The sequence below is a fragment of the Maniola hyperantus genome, chromosome 12 (assembly GCF_902806685.2).
Source record: "Maniola hyperantus chromosome 12, iAphHyp1.2, whole genome shotgun sequence".
NCBI classification, from domain to species: domain Eukaryota; kingdom Metazoa; phylum Arthropoda; class Insecta; order Lepidoptera; family Nymphalidae; genus Maniola; species Maniola hyperantus.
In genome coordinates, this window is record NC_048547.1 from 2,602,275 (window position 1) to 2,618,633 (window position 16,359).

Consider the following 16,359-nt stretch of genomic DNA (forward strand, 5'->3'; position numbering starts at 1 on the left):
GAGGACGTTTTGTACCGGCGGCCTCAAAGACCATACATTTACTTTTTGCAACATTGTATTTCAAGCCATGACGACCTGCGTATACCTCACAAGTCTGTACTAGTCTCCTCAGTCCACAAATCGACGCACTCAGCAGCACCATGTCATCTGCATAACTTAAATTATTGACGCAAACGCCGTCAACATGGCAACCGACACGCTGCTTGCTGAGTGCGACGATCAATTCATCCATATACAGGTTAAATAGAGTTGGAGACGTTAACCCACCCTGCCTGACACCACATTCGAGCTGATATGAATCCGACATTGCCCCCGCCCAACGAACACTGTTTGACTGATGCGCATACCAATATTGAAACATATTGATAAGTTCGTGTGGTAATTCTACACGCTTAAGTTTTTCCCACAGTAGATCATACGCCACCATGTCAAAAGCCTTGGATAAGTCGAGGAAGCACGCATACACTGGTGTCTTGCGGTCTGTGTAATATTTGACGGTGTGCTTAAGACACAGTATAGCACTTTCAGTAGACAGTTGAGGACGAAACCCAAACTGGTTGTCATGAAGTGCTACATATTTGTTCAACTGTGCATTAAGCAAACCGTCAAAAACCTTGGCCATGACAGTGGCAAGAGAAATTGGCCTGTAGTTACTTTTGTCAGCCAAGTCACCAGTCTTATTTTTCACAATGGGTACTATCACTGTTTTCATAAGGTTGTGCGGCAAGTAAGAATGGCTCACGCACAGCGAATAGAACATAGCCAGTACTCTACAAATATGAGATCCGGCATGCTGAAGGTGCTCGATGCTCAGTCCATCATGACCCGGAGACTTGCCTCTAGATATTTGAGTTATGGATCTATATACATCCTTCGCAAGGAATGAAGTCCCAACCACCTGTCTATTCATCTCAGCATCGAGCACTCCCATCGCCGGACCTAACGGTGATTTAACAGAAAAATGGGTCTTGAAAATATTGGCTATATCCCTAGGATCACTCATACCATCGATGCTCACCGGAAGACCAGGCCGTATATTTTCCTTACTCGTATCCTTCCAGAAACCGCGAAAATCACCTTTACAATGTTTTTCCGCCAGAGCATCCATTTTTATTTGCTCCTGATGATCCTGGCACCATTTTAATCTAGATTTAAACAATCTACGGCTTTCACACTATAGCCGATAGGTGTATACTTTTTGTATTTACTAGAAACACAATTGAATAAGATAATATCATCGATGGAAAAAAACTGAAAACTGGTGACTGAAAATGAAAATCTAGATTTATTCGTTTTAATCGAAAACGATTTTTTTATATTTTTTGATACCTACTTAATACATTTCTGTAATAATATAATTGAACGCGCCTTATGAGCTTTGCTCCTCTGCGCTGTCGACTACTCAATGCCTGTATCATGTTTTCTCAAATTAAAAGTTTCAAGTTTTTGTTTTAGATAAATAAGAATCATCCATCCAGTGTATTTTTATGCAGGTCGCTTTAAATAACACCCAATCACCCAATTAAATAATTCTTAAAACTTATTTTAAACTGAAAGAAGGCAAAGAAAATCCGCAGAAAATCTTTCGTGTGCTGCCATCTAGCGTCGCAGTGTATAACTACAAGATAAATGAAACTTGACAAAGCTGCGTTGACAAAGCAGCGACGCACGTAGCAGACCTACGATATAAATTAATTCTATGATACAAATTAAGATGGCATTTGTAATTAATTTGAAAATAGAATATGCTATTTTTCAATTTTTCATACCAGACCTCAAAATACTTACATAATAGTACGGGCCCTAAAGTAGGGGCCGTACCTACTCTAGGGCCCGTACTATTATGTAAAGTATGTTCAAAGTTAACGTTAACTTTGCTTAGATCGGGCAAAATTGTATGGAGATGCCATTTTTAGGGTTCCGTACCTACAGGTGCCAACGGAACTCTATTAATAAGCCTCCGCTGCCCATACTCTGTCCGTCCATTTGTCTGTCAGCGGGCTGGATCTCGTAAACCACAATAGGTAGAGTTGAAATTTTTACAGAAATGTGTAGGTATATCTATTCGCCGCTACGCTATAACAACAAACAATTTTTTTTAAAGGCCACCATGAAAATAAAATAATAACATAATTTTTAGGGTTCCGTACCTACCTCAAAATGAAAAACGGAACCCTTATAGGATCACTTTGTTGTCTGTCTGTCTGTCTGATTAAATTGTGGTCATGAACTAATAATTAGTATTTTCAACTTTCGAAGTGAGTGACTATATCAAGTGGGGTACCATATGAAAGGTCTTCACCTGTACAGTCAAAACAGATTTTTATTTATTTTTATGCATCATAGTTTTTGAATTATCGTGCAAAATGTCGAAAAAATACGACTGTAGTACGGAACTCTCATTGCGCGAGCCTGACTCGCACTTGGCCGGTTTTTGTACTATTGTACGAATACGGTACGGTGCGCTGTGGTGCGGTGCTGTGAGGAGCGGGGTGGTGCGGTGCGAAGATGTGCAGAGCGGGGCAGAGCGGTGCGGTACGCTGCGGTGTGATGCGGTGCGGTGCGGTGTAGTGCGGTGCTGTGTAGAAACTAAAGAGTTCCAGGTTAGCCCACTTCCACTACCAGGTGAGATTGCAGTCGACAGCTAACTTGTAACTGAATTTAAAAAAAATTCAACGTTCGATACTGCCTCGTTGGTCTTGCGTAGCTAGGCTGCGGGTTCGACTCCCGTGGTCGCACCAAAAAAGTTATTGATTTGTTCTGTCTAGAAATTCTTAGTTGACGGTGTTACACCCCGTGCTTCGGAGAGTAGGTACGTAAAGCCATCTGTCTTACGCCTCTCTCCGGTCATGTCGGATTGCCGACCCATCAATGATAAATGATAAAATCTATTGATAGGGGATAGAGAGTGCACGGTCCACACACTTTTGCAGATTACTATTTTCCATTGCAATGAGATATTGAGATTTTACTTTCGCCCGTACATAAAATTGGTTCGGGATTTGGGAGGAACATAATTCAAATTTAGCTTTCTAAATCGATTTCAAATTCCGATTCAAATACAATATGGTATTAAAAAAATAGTTTTAGTACTAAACATTGGTCGGTAAGTAGGTACCATCGGTCTATCGCTTCCAAATAGGTACAATCATCGTACATCAGCAGATCAGACGCCTTTGTATGCGCATTTGGGTCTCAGATAGTCGCAGGGCTGCCAATTGCCGTGAAAGAGAAACAAAATATATGCTATCAAAATAAAATATCTACTGCTTCGCCCCGAACTAAGAACTTGCGTCCTTAATATGTTCAACTATATTCGGACTATATTTTTTGTACCTTGTCCGACAACTTGTGTCCAACTTTACAATAATTGTGTACCTAGTACACAAGTACACAATTATTGTAAAGTTTTTGCAGAGAAAAATCAGGCAGACGCTCAGGGAGGCAGTCTTTCTCGTAAAGAAAAAGTAGGTACCTAATGATTTTCATAATTATTTCAAAAAAATTATTATGTGTATATATACGTTTATTATGTGTAGCTTTAATAGACTGTTGGACGTCGGACACTCAAAAAGATTTGGAGAGCTCGCTTCGCTTGGTCAATAAATGATACACATGAATACACAGATAGATGGGCACTTTACCTCTGTTTTATGCTGTGTTCACTAGCAATCAAACTTGCTGAAGTAGCTGTCATTCTTGATAAGTAATTAATTTATTCAGTTTTGTTAAAACAAAGCTTAAAATGTTATGTTGTTAGATCGGGAAATTAGCTTTACCAACATTCTAAGCCCGATCCATTGGGCGAACAGTGTTGGGGCCAACGCGTGGACTTGCAAAATATAGCTTCTGTAAATACTGACAGTGTACACTGGGCCTAAATATTCAATATTTAAGTTACATATAAGATTTTAAAAATATTTAATAAAATATTTAAAAAATACACATACATTAATAGCCAAATAAAAGATATAAAGTTGCCCACTCTATAGATATAGCCCTGGATGAAAGTGGGCCACAAGATACATACATCCTCATTTGCTATTGCGCGCGGCGGAACTGGCCATTGTTCAGCACCATTCAGTTCAGCGACCAGCGACCAATGACCGGTGACTTGCAGACTGCACTCTCTTCTTCATACATCCCTATGAGATGTATAAAAAGAGCAGACTGAGCGGTGATAGCCTAGTGGTTAAGACGACGAAGACTATTCGGGAGGTCGTGGGGTCGATCCCGGGCACGCATCTCTAACTTTTCGGAGTTACATGCGTTTTAGGCAATAAAATATCACTTGCTTTAACGATGAAAGGAAAACCCGTGAATTTGTGGTACATCACAGAAAAAAAATTAAAATGTGTAAATTTTCAAAGAAGATAACTTTACCAAGTGGGGTATCATATGAAAGGGCGTTACTTGTATATTCTAAAACAGATTTTTATTTATTTTTATGCATAATAGTTTTTGATTTATCGTGCAAAATGTCGAAAAAATGCGGCTGTGATACGGAACCCTCGGTGCGCGAGTCTGACTCGCTTTTTCAAGTTTTCGTTAGCGGTTCTAGCACACGAGTTCTAGGGCTACATGTCCGCAACGCCTAACTCTAAATGACCTTAAAAACGTCAACCTACCCATCTTGAGTAGGTACATCATACATAATACGTCAATACTTAAAGACAATTAACACAATTTCCAAGCTCACCCACTTTACACCCACATGTCAAGTAACACACCACTCAATAATCTTATCTGATTATATTAATTTCAAGATGCATTATAATATTATGCGCCAATAACAATAATATCAGTACCTATGAAACTTATCTTAGCGATGGCTCAATAACTTGTTAAGAAAATTATTATTGTCAAGCATTTGCTGTTCATTGTTAATTTTTGTGTCCTTTTATAATGAAAGCTGCGAGTGATCATCCGAAAATGGTGGTTAAACCGCAAACTTACGTGAGAGGCATTGAATTTATAGGTAAGTTTTTTTTTATTAGAGATAGCGAGCAAACACCTGATGTTAAGTGATTACCGCCGCCCATGAACATTTGCAGCACCAGTAGAACTGCCGATGCGTTGCTGCCGGCCTTTTAGGAATTCGGTCCACCTCTTGAATAACCCCATGTTGTAATCTAGTGGGAACACCGCCGATGGGAGTTGGTTCCACAGTTTGCATGTGCGTGGAAAGGATTTGGCACAACCAGGTATGATGTAGGTTCTTTACATGACACCCTGCACACAGTGGCGTGCAGGTCATAGAGGCATAAATACACTGCTTACCCCAGTTGTAATAACTCAATGCATATTTTTCATTATGACCTGCCAGTGAACAGGCTCCTACTTAACTAGTGCCTACCCTGGTTTCAAACCCTGTGCACGCCATTGCCTGCCCAACATAATATTAATATCTACCTACCGTAATTCTACTTATTCAATTCATTTCAATTAATTCACTTATATTTTTGTTTTCAAGGTTCTTATAATTTACATATACCTACCTACCTACGATAAACACGTTTTTGTTTTGTATAATTTTTTTGTTTTGTATTTTTTGTTTTGTATAATTTCCAGCGATCACGCACTCATCCGATCCGAATCCGTGACAATTACGGATATAAAAATGTCTATGTTATTGTATGTTATATGTTTTTTTTTTTTAATTTAGAAAACAAACAGCTAAACATATTACCTACATAGTTTTAACCTTAATCTAGAAATTCCATTAATCCAGAAGTTTTCACAAAAAAAATTATAAATACCTACTAGTTCCTACTTTTCCCGATCGGGTAGTCTATATAATGGCCCGCATACAATAGTTATAGGCAGGTAAGGTTTGCAGCTGCAGTCAGGAAACGAGTCAAGCACATTTCCTTATAAGCTACCATAAAAAACAAAAAGGAACGTATTTTCACGGACGCGGATCGGATGAGTGCGTAACCGCCGCCGTTCGGGTTTTTGCCGTTGTGTCAGAAAATCAGCTTTTTAGGGTTCCCCTTTTAGGGAACCCTTATAGGATCACTTTGTTGTCTGTCTGTAGGTCTGTCAAGAAATCTACAGGGTACTTCCCATTGACCTAGAATCATGAATTTTGGTAGATAGGTAGGTCTTATAGCAGACATTTGGGGAAAAATCTGAAAACCTTGAATTTGTGGTTACATACCACAAAAAAAATTAAATTGTGGTCATGAATTAATAATTAATATTTTCAATTTATAAGTAATATAACTATATCAAGTGGGGTATCATAGTATGAAAGGTCTTCATCTGTGGATTCTAAAACAGATTTTTATTTATATTTAGGCATCATAGTTTTGAGTTATCGTGCAAAATGTCGAAAAAATACGATTGTAGTACGTAACCCTCTTTGCGCGAGCCTGACTCGCACTTGGCCGGTTTTTTTTATCATAATAGGAGCTATAAACCAAAAACTAAGGGTATAACTAAGTACTAATAGATAGACAGGCAGTTAAATCTTAGATTGGGATTACTAAACTTGTATCTAGTGCTAGGTGTTGAAACGTAACAGATGTTTTCATTGCTGATGTAGGTATATAATATACAACGATCATTCTGACCACTTCTGAATGTAAATTAGTTGCTCAGTAAACACAATTAGATTTAAAGACCGCATTTTTTCACGGCCATTAGCTAGGTGTAAGTATTTAAAACAAAGCTTAAAATACATAATAATAATATAATCTTGTTATTAAATATTAATCCCTAATTAAATACTAGCTTATGCTCGCGACTTTGTCTACGTGGACTACAGAAATTTCGGACCACTAGTTTACCCTCTTAGGAGTTGAATTTTCAAAAATCCTTTCTTAGCGGATGTCTACGTCATAAAAGCTATCTGCATGCCAAATTTCAGCCCGATCCGTCCAGTAGTTTGAGCTGTGCATTGATAGATCATTCAGTCAGTCAGTCACTTTTTCCTTTTATATATTTAGAAGTATGGATTAGTATTATGGATAATATTGGTATGAATGGAAATTAATTCCAAAGTTCTGTCTATGTCACTCTTCAGGTCTTTATCTATACCCATGCAAAAAATCACGTCAATCCGTTGCACCGTTGCAACGTGATTGAAGGACAAACCAACAAACCAACAAACAAACACACTTTCTCATTTATAATAAGGGAAATTAATTCCAAAGTTCTGGCAACACAGTCACAATTCATTAGGTCTAGTCGGCGAGGAATGAGCGCGTAGGACGCCCGTCCGCACCCGCGCACTGTGCCAGTTATGTGTCGTGACATAGAAACATACCACTTTATTATTTACGTGGATACAGTGTTTTGATCTAGAACCTACATTTTCACACAAGAGTCGTAAGTAATTTCTTAGTAATTTAATTTAAAAAAATATGGGCAACTAGCTGATGCCCGCGACTTCGTCCGCGTCGAATTAGATTTTTTTAAATCCCGCGGGAACTCTTTGATTTTCCGGGATAAAAAGTAGCCTATGTCACTCTCCAGGTCTTTATCTATACCCATGCAATCACGTCAATCCGTTGCACCGTTGCGACGTGATTGGAGGACAAACAAACACACTTTTGCATTTATAATAAGGGTACCTACTGATGATATAAAAAAACTAAGAGAAGCAGTTCATTATTGATTTAAGTCTTTAAACTGTCCTTATTTTCTTTTACCTCCTAACAGGCGAAATTAATAAATGAATATAATATATTATTATGCATACATATCTACCTACCTAATTTTATTATGGCGGGACGAATCTGGCACTAATTTTAGTTTTATTAATTTTAAATATACCTAGTATAACAAGCATGATGACCACAAAATGATAAAATAAGAATTGCGATAATTAGGTACCTATACATTGTAACTAAGGTGAAATTATTTTACGATTCTTTGATTTTGGCTCGTTACTAATCGAATTTACCGATTTCAAAGTGTCTAGTCAACAAATAACAGTAAAACATTTAAACTCATTTAGGTTAACTAATGATGTATAATGTATAATGTTAAATAAAATTATTAAAGAACTAGCTTATGCTCGCGACTTCGTCCGCGTGGACTATAAAAATTTCAAACCCCTATTTTACCCCCTTAGGAGTTGAATTTTCAAAAATCCTTTCTTAGCGGATGCCTACGTCATAATAGCCAGCTGCATGCCACATTTCAGCCCGATCCGTCCAGTAGTTAGAGCTGTGTGTTGATAGATCAGTAAGTCAGTCAGTCAGTCAGTCAGTCACCTTTTCCTTTTATATATTTAGATTACTTAAGGTCAATAATTACGGGACTAAAATGCATCATGTCTAAAAACTATTTAAGTACATTTTTTATTCAAAAAGTACCTGCAGTTTTATGAATAAGTTTCACATGAAACTGCATATCTTGAGTTCTACATTAAGTATATCAAGCATGTGCGGCTTAAAATGGCGCAATCGATTTAGGTAGGTAGGTATACAATACGTAAAAATTAACGGTCAAACGTGGGTAGGTATCTATCTATCTATCTATCTATCTATCTATCTATCTATGTATATGGATTCTTTCCTGGTTGCTTCTTATCTTCTTTAAATTATTTAGTAGATGGGGTCACCGATTTGTGTATAAACATATTATATATATTTACATTGAAGCCGTGATAGTCTAGTGGTTAGGACGTCCGCCTTCTAATCGGAGGTCGGGGGTTCGATCCCGGGCACGCACCTTTAACTTTTCAGAGTTATGTGCGTTTTAATTAATTAAATATCACTTGCTTTAACGGTGAAGGAAACATCGTGAGGAAACCTGCATGCCTGAGAGTTCCCCATAATGTTCTCAAAGGTGTGTGAAGGTGGGTTAAGTGAATTTTAATTCCTGTACATATTTAACTATTTCATTTTTACCTACTGTTAATCTGTTAAGTTACTCTGTACGTTATTAAGTAAGTCTGTCTGTTATTAAGTTAATCTATACTCTTAATCTGTTAAGTTAGTGCATGTTAGTTTGTAAGTAAAGTTTTCACCTGTAATTGACGAACATACTGTTTATTGTAGGGGAAAGCAGGTAGGATTCGTACAGAGGGAGCATTCGTACAACAGTCATATCTACACTATGCAACATAGTGACGCGTTTGTGTTTTTGTATATGTAAGGCCCGCTCATATTCATAGGCTCACAGCTAAGTGCAGTGGCTGTAAAACAGTCCGTTTTTTTTTAATAAGTCAAAACGTGTTTTCACACCGCGAAAATAATTTTTCGACTCATCTTTGACGACATTAATTCGTAATAAGCTTGGCTCAAATTGTTAAAGTAACATATAATAGTCTTTGGATAAGTGCCTTAGATTCATGTGTAAACATTAATTTTGGGATAGCCTTCACCGTTATTTTTATTTTAAATTTATTGTTTGATTTTTTTGGTTGGGGTACCTTCGTGCAGTTAGGAGTGGGGTGGATTCGTACTTTACGAATGCACCCCGCGTGAGTTCAGATCGTTTTTGCACTAACTGGGTTATGGGAATCCAATTCTAAACCACTCCCAGATGATAACATGCAACAAATAGTGGTGGTGCCTAGACTAGCAGAGTAGAACTAGAGTGAAGAAACTTTCGGTTTGATCCTGAAATCGACATCTGCTAAATATTAGGCTAGGGGTGTCGTTAAATCAAAAATACCTAGTAGTTTCATAGCCTACCAAGCGTCAAATACAGGCGACATTTGACGCCTGCCAGTGTGGGTGAAACCTCGATGTTTTCTTTCTTCGAAGTTTCATGCCTGTCGTGAGCTGCGCTATAAGTCAAATTAGCAACTTCTTATCAAACGTCAAAACGCTGGCTTAGTACCTATGGCAGCTTGTATAAATGATATACATAGATATGACGTCATAAACATTTGACGTACCTACTCTTTATATTTAAATCAACAACTTTAGAATCAGTTTTGAATGGTTAAAACTTACAATGGACGTGGATTTTACGAAATTTGGAAGACCCTCTGTTTAATAATAATTACTAAGAAATCGTTTATTTTTGACATAGGCGCTATCCCAATTCAACTCCCAAAGAAATAGCTCTTACTCAACCAAGATCTATCATCAAGATTGCCACCTCCATCACCATCTACATCAACTGTGGGATGATGACGCCAGAAATTATGCAACCTTTTACCTTAGCCTAAAAAGACCTAAAAAGACACAAAGAAAGGAAAAGTATTATAAAAATTAAGGATATAACATATAATCCCGAAAAAAATAGACTGATAGAAAAGGAAAGAGCAAAAAAGATGAAAAAAGGAGAACAAGAAAGAAAACAGAAGGCTAAAGAGATGAAACGCGAGTTACTATAACGGTAAATTAGAATGTTGATTAATGAATGACTTAAATTGTAATAAATTGTTTGTAAACACCATATTGTTAATTATTACTATATTTAAGGTTGATTCTGTGTTAATTTTGATATCAATAAATGTTTAATTTCATATAAAATAGCCTTTTTAATTCCTGTGTACGAAAGCTCCCCACTATGTACGAATGTACCCTAGTCGATGTACGAAGCTACCTCGCGTGTGGGGTGCTTTCGTACGATTTCCATTTTTGGGAAATTCATCATAGCTTTGTCATCTTACTTTGCATCAACACTGAACTACACTATAATTAAAGCCAGACAACTAGGTAATCCAGCAGCGTTGAAATTATTTTGAAATATTTATTAGTTTTGTTTTTACATGACCTAGAGTAAAAAGTGTACGAATCCTACCTGCTTTCCCCTATGTATTTAAATGTGCGGTCATTTATGTATGGAAGTTGTCGGTGATAAATAAATTAAAAAAAAAAAAAGTCTACCAATCCGCACATGGCCAGCGTGGTAGACTATGGCCAAAACCCTTCTCACTCTGAGAGGAGGCCCGTGCTCTGTAGTAAGCCGGCGATGGGTTGAGTATGATGATGATGATATTTACACTGTTGCTTTTAACTGATACATACAGACATTACAGACTTACGTAGCCTGCTAATGGCTTCAAAAATGTTTAAAGTAAAGCGGCCAAGTGCGAGTCAGGCTCGCGCAACGAGGGTTCCGTAGTAAAGTTGTATTTTTTCGACATTTTGCACGATAAATCAAAAACTCTGATTCATAAAAAATAATAAAAATCTGTTTTAGAATATACAGATAAAGCCCTTTCATAATATGATACCCCACTTGATATAGTTATCTTACTTCGAATATTGAAAATACTAATTATTAGTTCATGACCACAATTTATTTATTTTTGTGACATGTAACCACAAATTCACGGTTTTCAGATTTTTCCCCGAATGTCAGCTATAAGATATACCTACCTGCCAAATTTCATGATTCTAGGTCAACGGGAAGTACCCTGTAGGTTTCTTGACAGACAGACAGACAGACAACAAAGTGATCCCATAAGGGTTCCGTTTTTTCTTTTGAGTTACGGAACCCTAAAAATAGGACGCGTACGGCAAATGCTGCCAGATAGACTATCCCCCTTTTAAGTGTGCACTAAACAATGGAATGGACGAAGATTAGCGTAGTTTTCCGGGTCATTAGTCATTAAAGACTCGAGGTCAGGGATGGCAAACTATTGGCACGCGGAAAAAATTTGGGGCACGGCAAATGTTGAAAAGGTTTCAGATTTATTTGGCTACTAGCTGATGCACGCGACTTCGTCCGCGTGGAATTAGGTTTATTAAAAATCCCGCGGGAACTCTTTGATTTTCCGGGATAAAAAGTAGCCTATGTCACTCTCCAGGTCTTTATCTATACCCATGCAAATCACGTCAATCCGTTGCACCGTTGCGACGTGATTGAAGGACAAACCAACAAACCAACAAACAAGGGTACTGATTTAAAAATGCTTTTGATGTACCTAACTAAAGCTAATGGAAAATTAATAAAATAGGTAGGTCACCCGTACTGTATACTTGTGACATTTTTATTCAGATACAAGTTAGCCCTTGACTGCAATCTCACCTGATGGTAAGTGACGATGCAGTCTAAGATGGGAGCGGGCTAACTTGGAAGGAGTACGGCAGTTTTTATTAAACCCATACACCTTAGGTTTCTACACGGCATCGTACCGGAACGCTAAATCGCTTGGCGGCACGCCTTTGCCGGTAGGGTGGTAACTAGCCACGGAGAAGGCCTCCCACCAGACCAGACCAGAAATTTAGAAATTATAAAATTCAAAATCCCTGCCAGGAATCGAACCCGGGACCTCCCACTAATAAGACCGCTTACCACTGCGCCAGGGAGGTCGTCAATTTTGAGATATTTCCTTAGAATTTATTTCTCTGCAATGCTTAGGTATTGGATTTTATAAGCATACCTATAGTACGCGACAGGTCGAGATGGCAATCGGAGTGGGACGCCCCGCACACCCGCGCAGCCCCCGCGCTAACCCGGTGCGGACGAGCGCGGGTGACGCACGCAATTTTTCGCTTTCGTTTCGCCATCCCTGCTCTAGCTATACTCTGATTTTTAATTCGGTGGAATTCTGACGTTGTCATTTTTATACATCAGGGGAGTTATTTGTATGAAAACAGTGTGACCACCACCTGAAGTTCGATTTTACCCCAAATTACATTAAATCCCTACCAATATAAAAAGCCCTAAGACATAACTTCGCACTAAAATAGGGTGCAATCTTTAACAGTGGAAAGTGGAAACTGGCAGCAATGGGATGGGTTGATTTGAGGATGTAATCTTAACTTATTATGTTAAGTTTATTTTAGTTCCTTTTAATTTTAATCATCTTGATGTGCCTAAAAGTACACGCTTAGATTATGATTCAGGATTTTTAAAAAAATTCTTTCACAAAAATCTTGTTCTTTACGAAAACAACAAAAATCGGCCAAATCGGTTCATTTGTTCTCAAGTGATGATCTTACAATATACATGCGGCAATTGATTTATGTACTTAAATTTACCTATGTACAATACTTATTTAAAGTTTTCGTCTTTGTGGGAATTGTTTAATCTATGGTAACATTAAGAAACGTCAGAATTATACGGAAATAAAAATCAGACTATAGGTCCACTATCGACAAGTTTAGTACCTCGACCTTCAACTGAGCTACGCTGGGCAATATTTAGAGCCAATTATTGGCTTAAAAGTGAGACAATAGAAGATTAATAGGTACCTATCTAATTAATCTTCCAAATAGGTATGTAATGGAAACAATAGGACGTGGTGTCACAGCTAACTGCTAATCTGCAAGAATGAGATTGACAAAGTCCCGATAACATTCGCTTTGATAACGAGCGAGTAGTATTTGGACAGCGGCCAGGTATAAAAATGGCGTCGCTCGTCTCAATGCAAGTCTGCCTGGGGATCGTAAGGTTGCCAGCACACGTCGCCCGGATCTAAGGCAGAGGAATTTTGATGGACTGACTGAGCTGCGATAGCCTAGTGGTTAGGACGTCCGCCTTCTAATCAGAGGTCGGGGGTTCGATCCCCGGGCACGCACCTCTAACTTTTCGGAGTTATGTGCGTTTTAAGTTATTAAATATCACTTGCTTTAACGGTGAAGGAAAACATCGTGAGGAAACCTGCATACCTGAGAGTTCTCCATAATGTTCTCAAAGGTGTGTCATTATCATCATGATCAACCCATCGCCGGCGCACTACAGAGCACGGGTCTCCTCTCAGAGTGAGAAGGGTTTCACACACCCAAAAGTGTGTGTAGTCTACCAATCCGCACATGGCCAGTGTGGTAGACTAATGGCCAAACCCTTCTCACTCTGAGAGGAAACCCGTGCTCTGTAGTGAGCCGGCGATGGGTTGATCATGATGATGATGATGATGACTGAGCTCAATGGTTTTGAGCAAGAGGTCTCGGCTTCGATTCACGCCGCCTGATTCGCTAACTCAGTATTTAATATTGCATGATAGCCACTGACCTCATTTGACATTGGTTGCTTATACATTGCTGCTTCGTTGAATGACATGATAATAATTTTTCGTAGAAAACCTTCAATGGATTAAAAATAAATGGCAAATGTGCTCAGAGGCTATCATTCATATCATGCCTCGCTAACTGTTCCTCCCTGTGTTGGGGACAAAACACTATTACATATTCTGTGACAAAACGCAGATAAACTTTCTTCTTTTTTAATTTTTTTTTTCAAGAATATTAGCCATGTTAAATGACTAATATTCCCTTTACCTCTCCAACTAAGCGTCAAGCTTGTGCTAGGAGTAGGTACGACAATAGTGCAACGGGCGATGTTTGAACCGTCGACCTTTCGGTTTTCAGTCCATTCCTTTACCGGTTGAGCTATTGAAGCTTTGATAACAAAGGTCTGGCACGCGCTGGCTCTCTCTCTATTACTATAAAATGAAATTAACTCCTAGAAATGTTCGAAAGAGCCAATTTACCAGCAGTTGTACATATACCTACAGAAAATAAACTGTTATTTACTCTAACATGGTGATAAACTAGATGGCTAGGTGCCCGTACATTAAAAACGCGTTGTTCCATTGATAACAATTAGCTCAAAGGTCGCCGCCCATTAACCCACACCGTCATGTCACTCGGGAGCCGGAGATAAGTAATTAAAAACTTGAAATAATTTCACACAATCGGCCACGGTGACGTCATAGGCGCCGAACTGTTTGGTTCTGTACGCTTAGTATAAGATTTTACGTCTCACCAGTGGCGTAGCTATCTAGGGGCTAGGTGGGGCAGTGCCCCGGGGCCCTAAAGCTCAGGGGGCCCTCGAATCCTTACCTGAAAATCTCGACCGAACTAAAGTTTTGAAAATTTCTCCCATTTTCAAAATAAATATGATAATTTGAAAGTTACTAGGGAATTCCCCTAAATTCTTTCTGTGAATGTATTGTATATTTAATATTTTTACTTGATAAAACCTAACCAGTTTAGATAGCAGTGGGGCCCCATTTTTGATTTGCCCCAGGGCCCTTGGTTACCTAGCTACGCCACTGCGTCTCACCAACCGTTGCTAGAATTCGAGAGTCGAAACACGATAAGGTCAAAGTAAAATTGACCTAAAGAGCCTTGAATTGAAGTAAAAAATTCAATGCCACTGATTTTCATTTCGCAACGTTTCCGCTTGGAGCGCTGGCTGTAGATGTGTAGACAAACTTGAGCTTTAAAACAAGGCAGTTAAGATTCAGTTTACTATAACGCGGAAGAGTTTCGACACTCGAATACTATCAACGTTGGTGAGACATAAAATCTCATACTAAGCGTACTTGGAACATACAAAGTTTTCGTTGGCTCTAGTTAAAACAACGCTCTTTGACCAATTTTCGGCCATGGTAGCCAATATCAACGGAGACTTGCCAATTACGCAAGCGACTCGAGCTAGGCAGGAGATAATATTTGCCATCTTTTATCTAACAAAAAAAAAACCGACTTCAATACACAAACACTAAAAATTAAAAAATAATTTAATTTATTACCGATTACATTATTATGTATACAAGAGTAATTATAGTTCCATAATAATACTTTTTGGTGCCGGTGCCAATTAGCTTTAGCTGCGTCTAATCGTCTAGACTTCATATTTTATGAGACTACAATGGCACCTCATTGGCATCGACCCCAAAAAATATTATTATGGAACTATATTAACTCTTGTTACATATTATATTCGGTAATAAATTAAATATTAAATAATTTAATTTATTATCAATGGTTAACAAATAAACTATTAATAAACTTAAATCTAAAAAAAAACAACATTAAATTAATTTTAAAATAAATTAAATTATTTTTAATTTTAAGTGTTTGTGTATTGAAGTCGGTTTTTATTTTTTTTGTAAAAAAAATTATTTCACAATTTTTTGTGGCCCCCTGGTATTAAAATATGCTATGCCTAGTTAAAAACCTACTGTTTACTAAGCTATAAAACTGATCGCGAGCAATGTACTCTTATCCGTTGAGGAGGAAAAGACACAAAAAGAAACATGTAAAAGAAGAAACATACAATTATCTTCGAAGATCTTTATCAGATCTTCACCAAATTTATATGGGACCACATCATTCAAACAAAAAAAATATTTTAAAATCGGTCCAGGCGTCTTCGAGTAATCGGATGAAATACATAAAAAAAAGATTCCGACTTAATTGAGAACATCCTCCTTTTTTGAAGTCGGTTATAAAGCGGTTAAATGAAAAAGTAGTTTTTTCAGTTATCGATCTCCAAAAAAGCGGGAATTTCCTAAACCAAAAACTAATCAAATTTTCAAGAACTTATGTTTTTAAAAACAATGCTATCTAGTACTAAGGTTTTTAAATTGGTCCTAAGCTACGAACCTAATATTTTGGAAAAACCCAAGATTTTTTTTGGCGATAGCTCTTAAATTACTTTTTCCAAATAACCGCCTGGCAGTAACTTTTTTGGCCCGTTCCGGGTCTCGAA

General features: G+C 37.9%; 1 protein-coding gene across 1 annotated transcript in view; it reads left to right on the forward strand.

Annotated features, from left to right (window-relative positions):
• The first annotated feature begins 4,796 nt into the window (after nucleotides 1-4,796).
• LOC117987305 (V-type proton ATPase 116 kDa subunit a1-like) overlaps nucleotides 4,797-16,359 on the forward strand; it is a 40,157-nt gene continuing 28,594 nt past the window's right edge. Inside the window, exon 1 of the mRNA XM_069502161.1 lies at nucleotides 4,797-4,978. The gene's annotated coding sequence lies outside the window, so the exon portion shown is untranslated. The remainder of the gene's footprint in view (nucleotides 4,979-16,359) is intronic.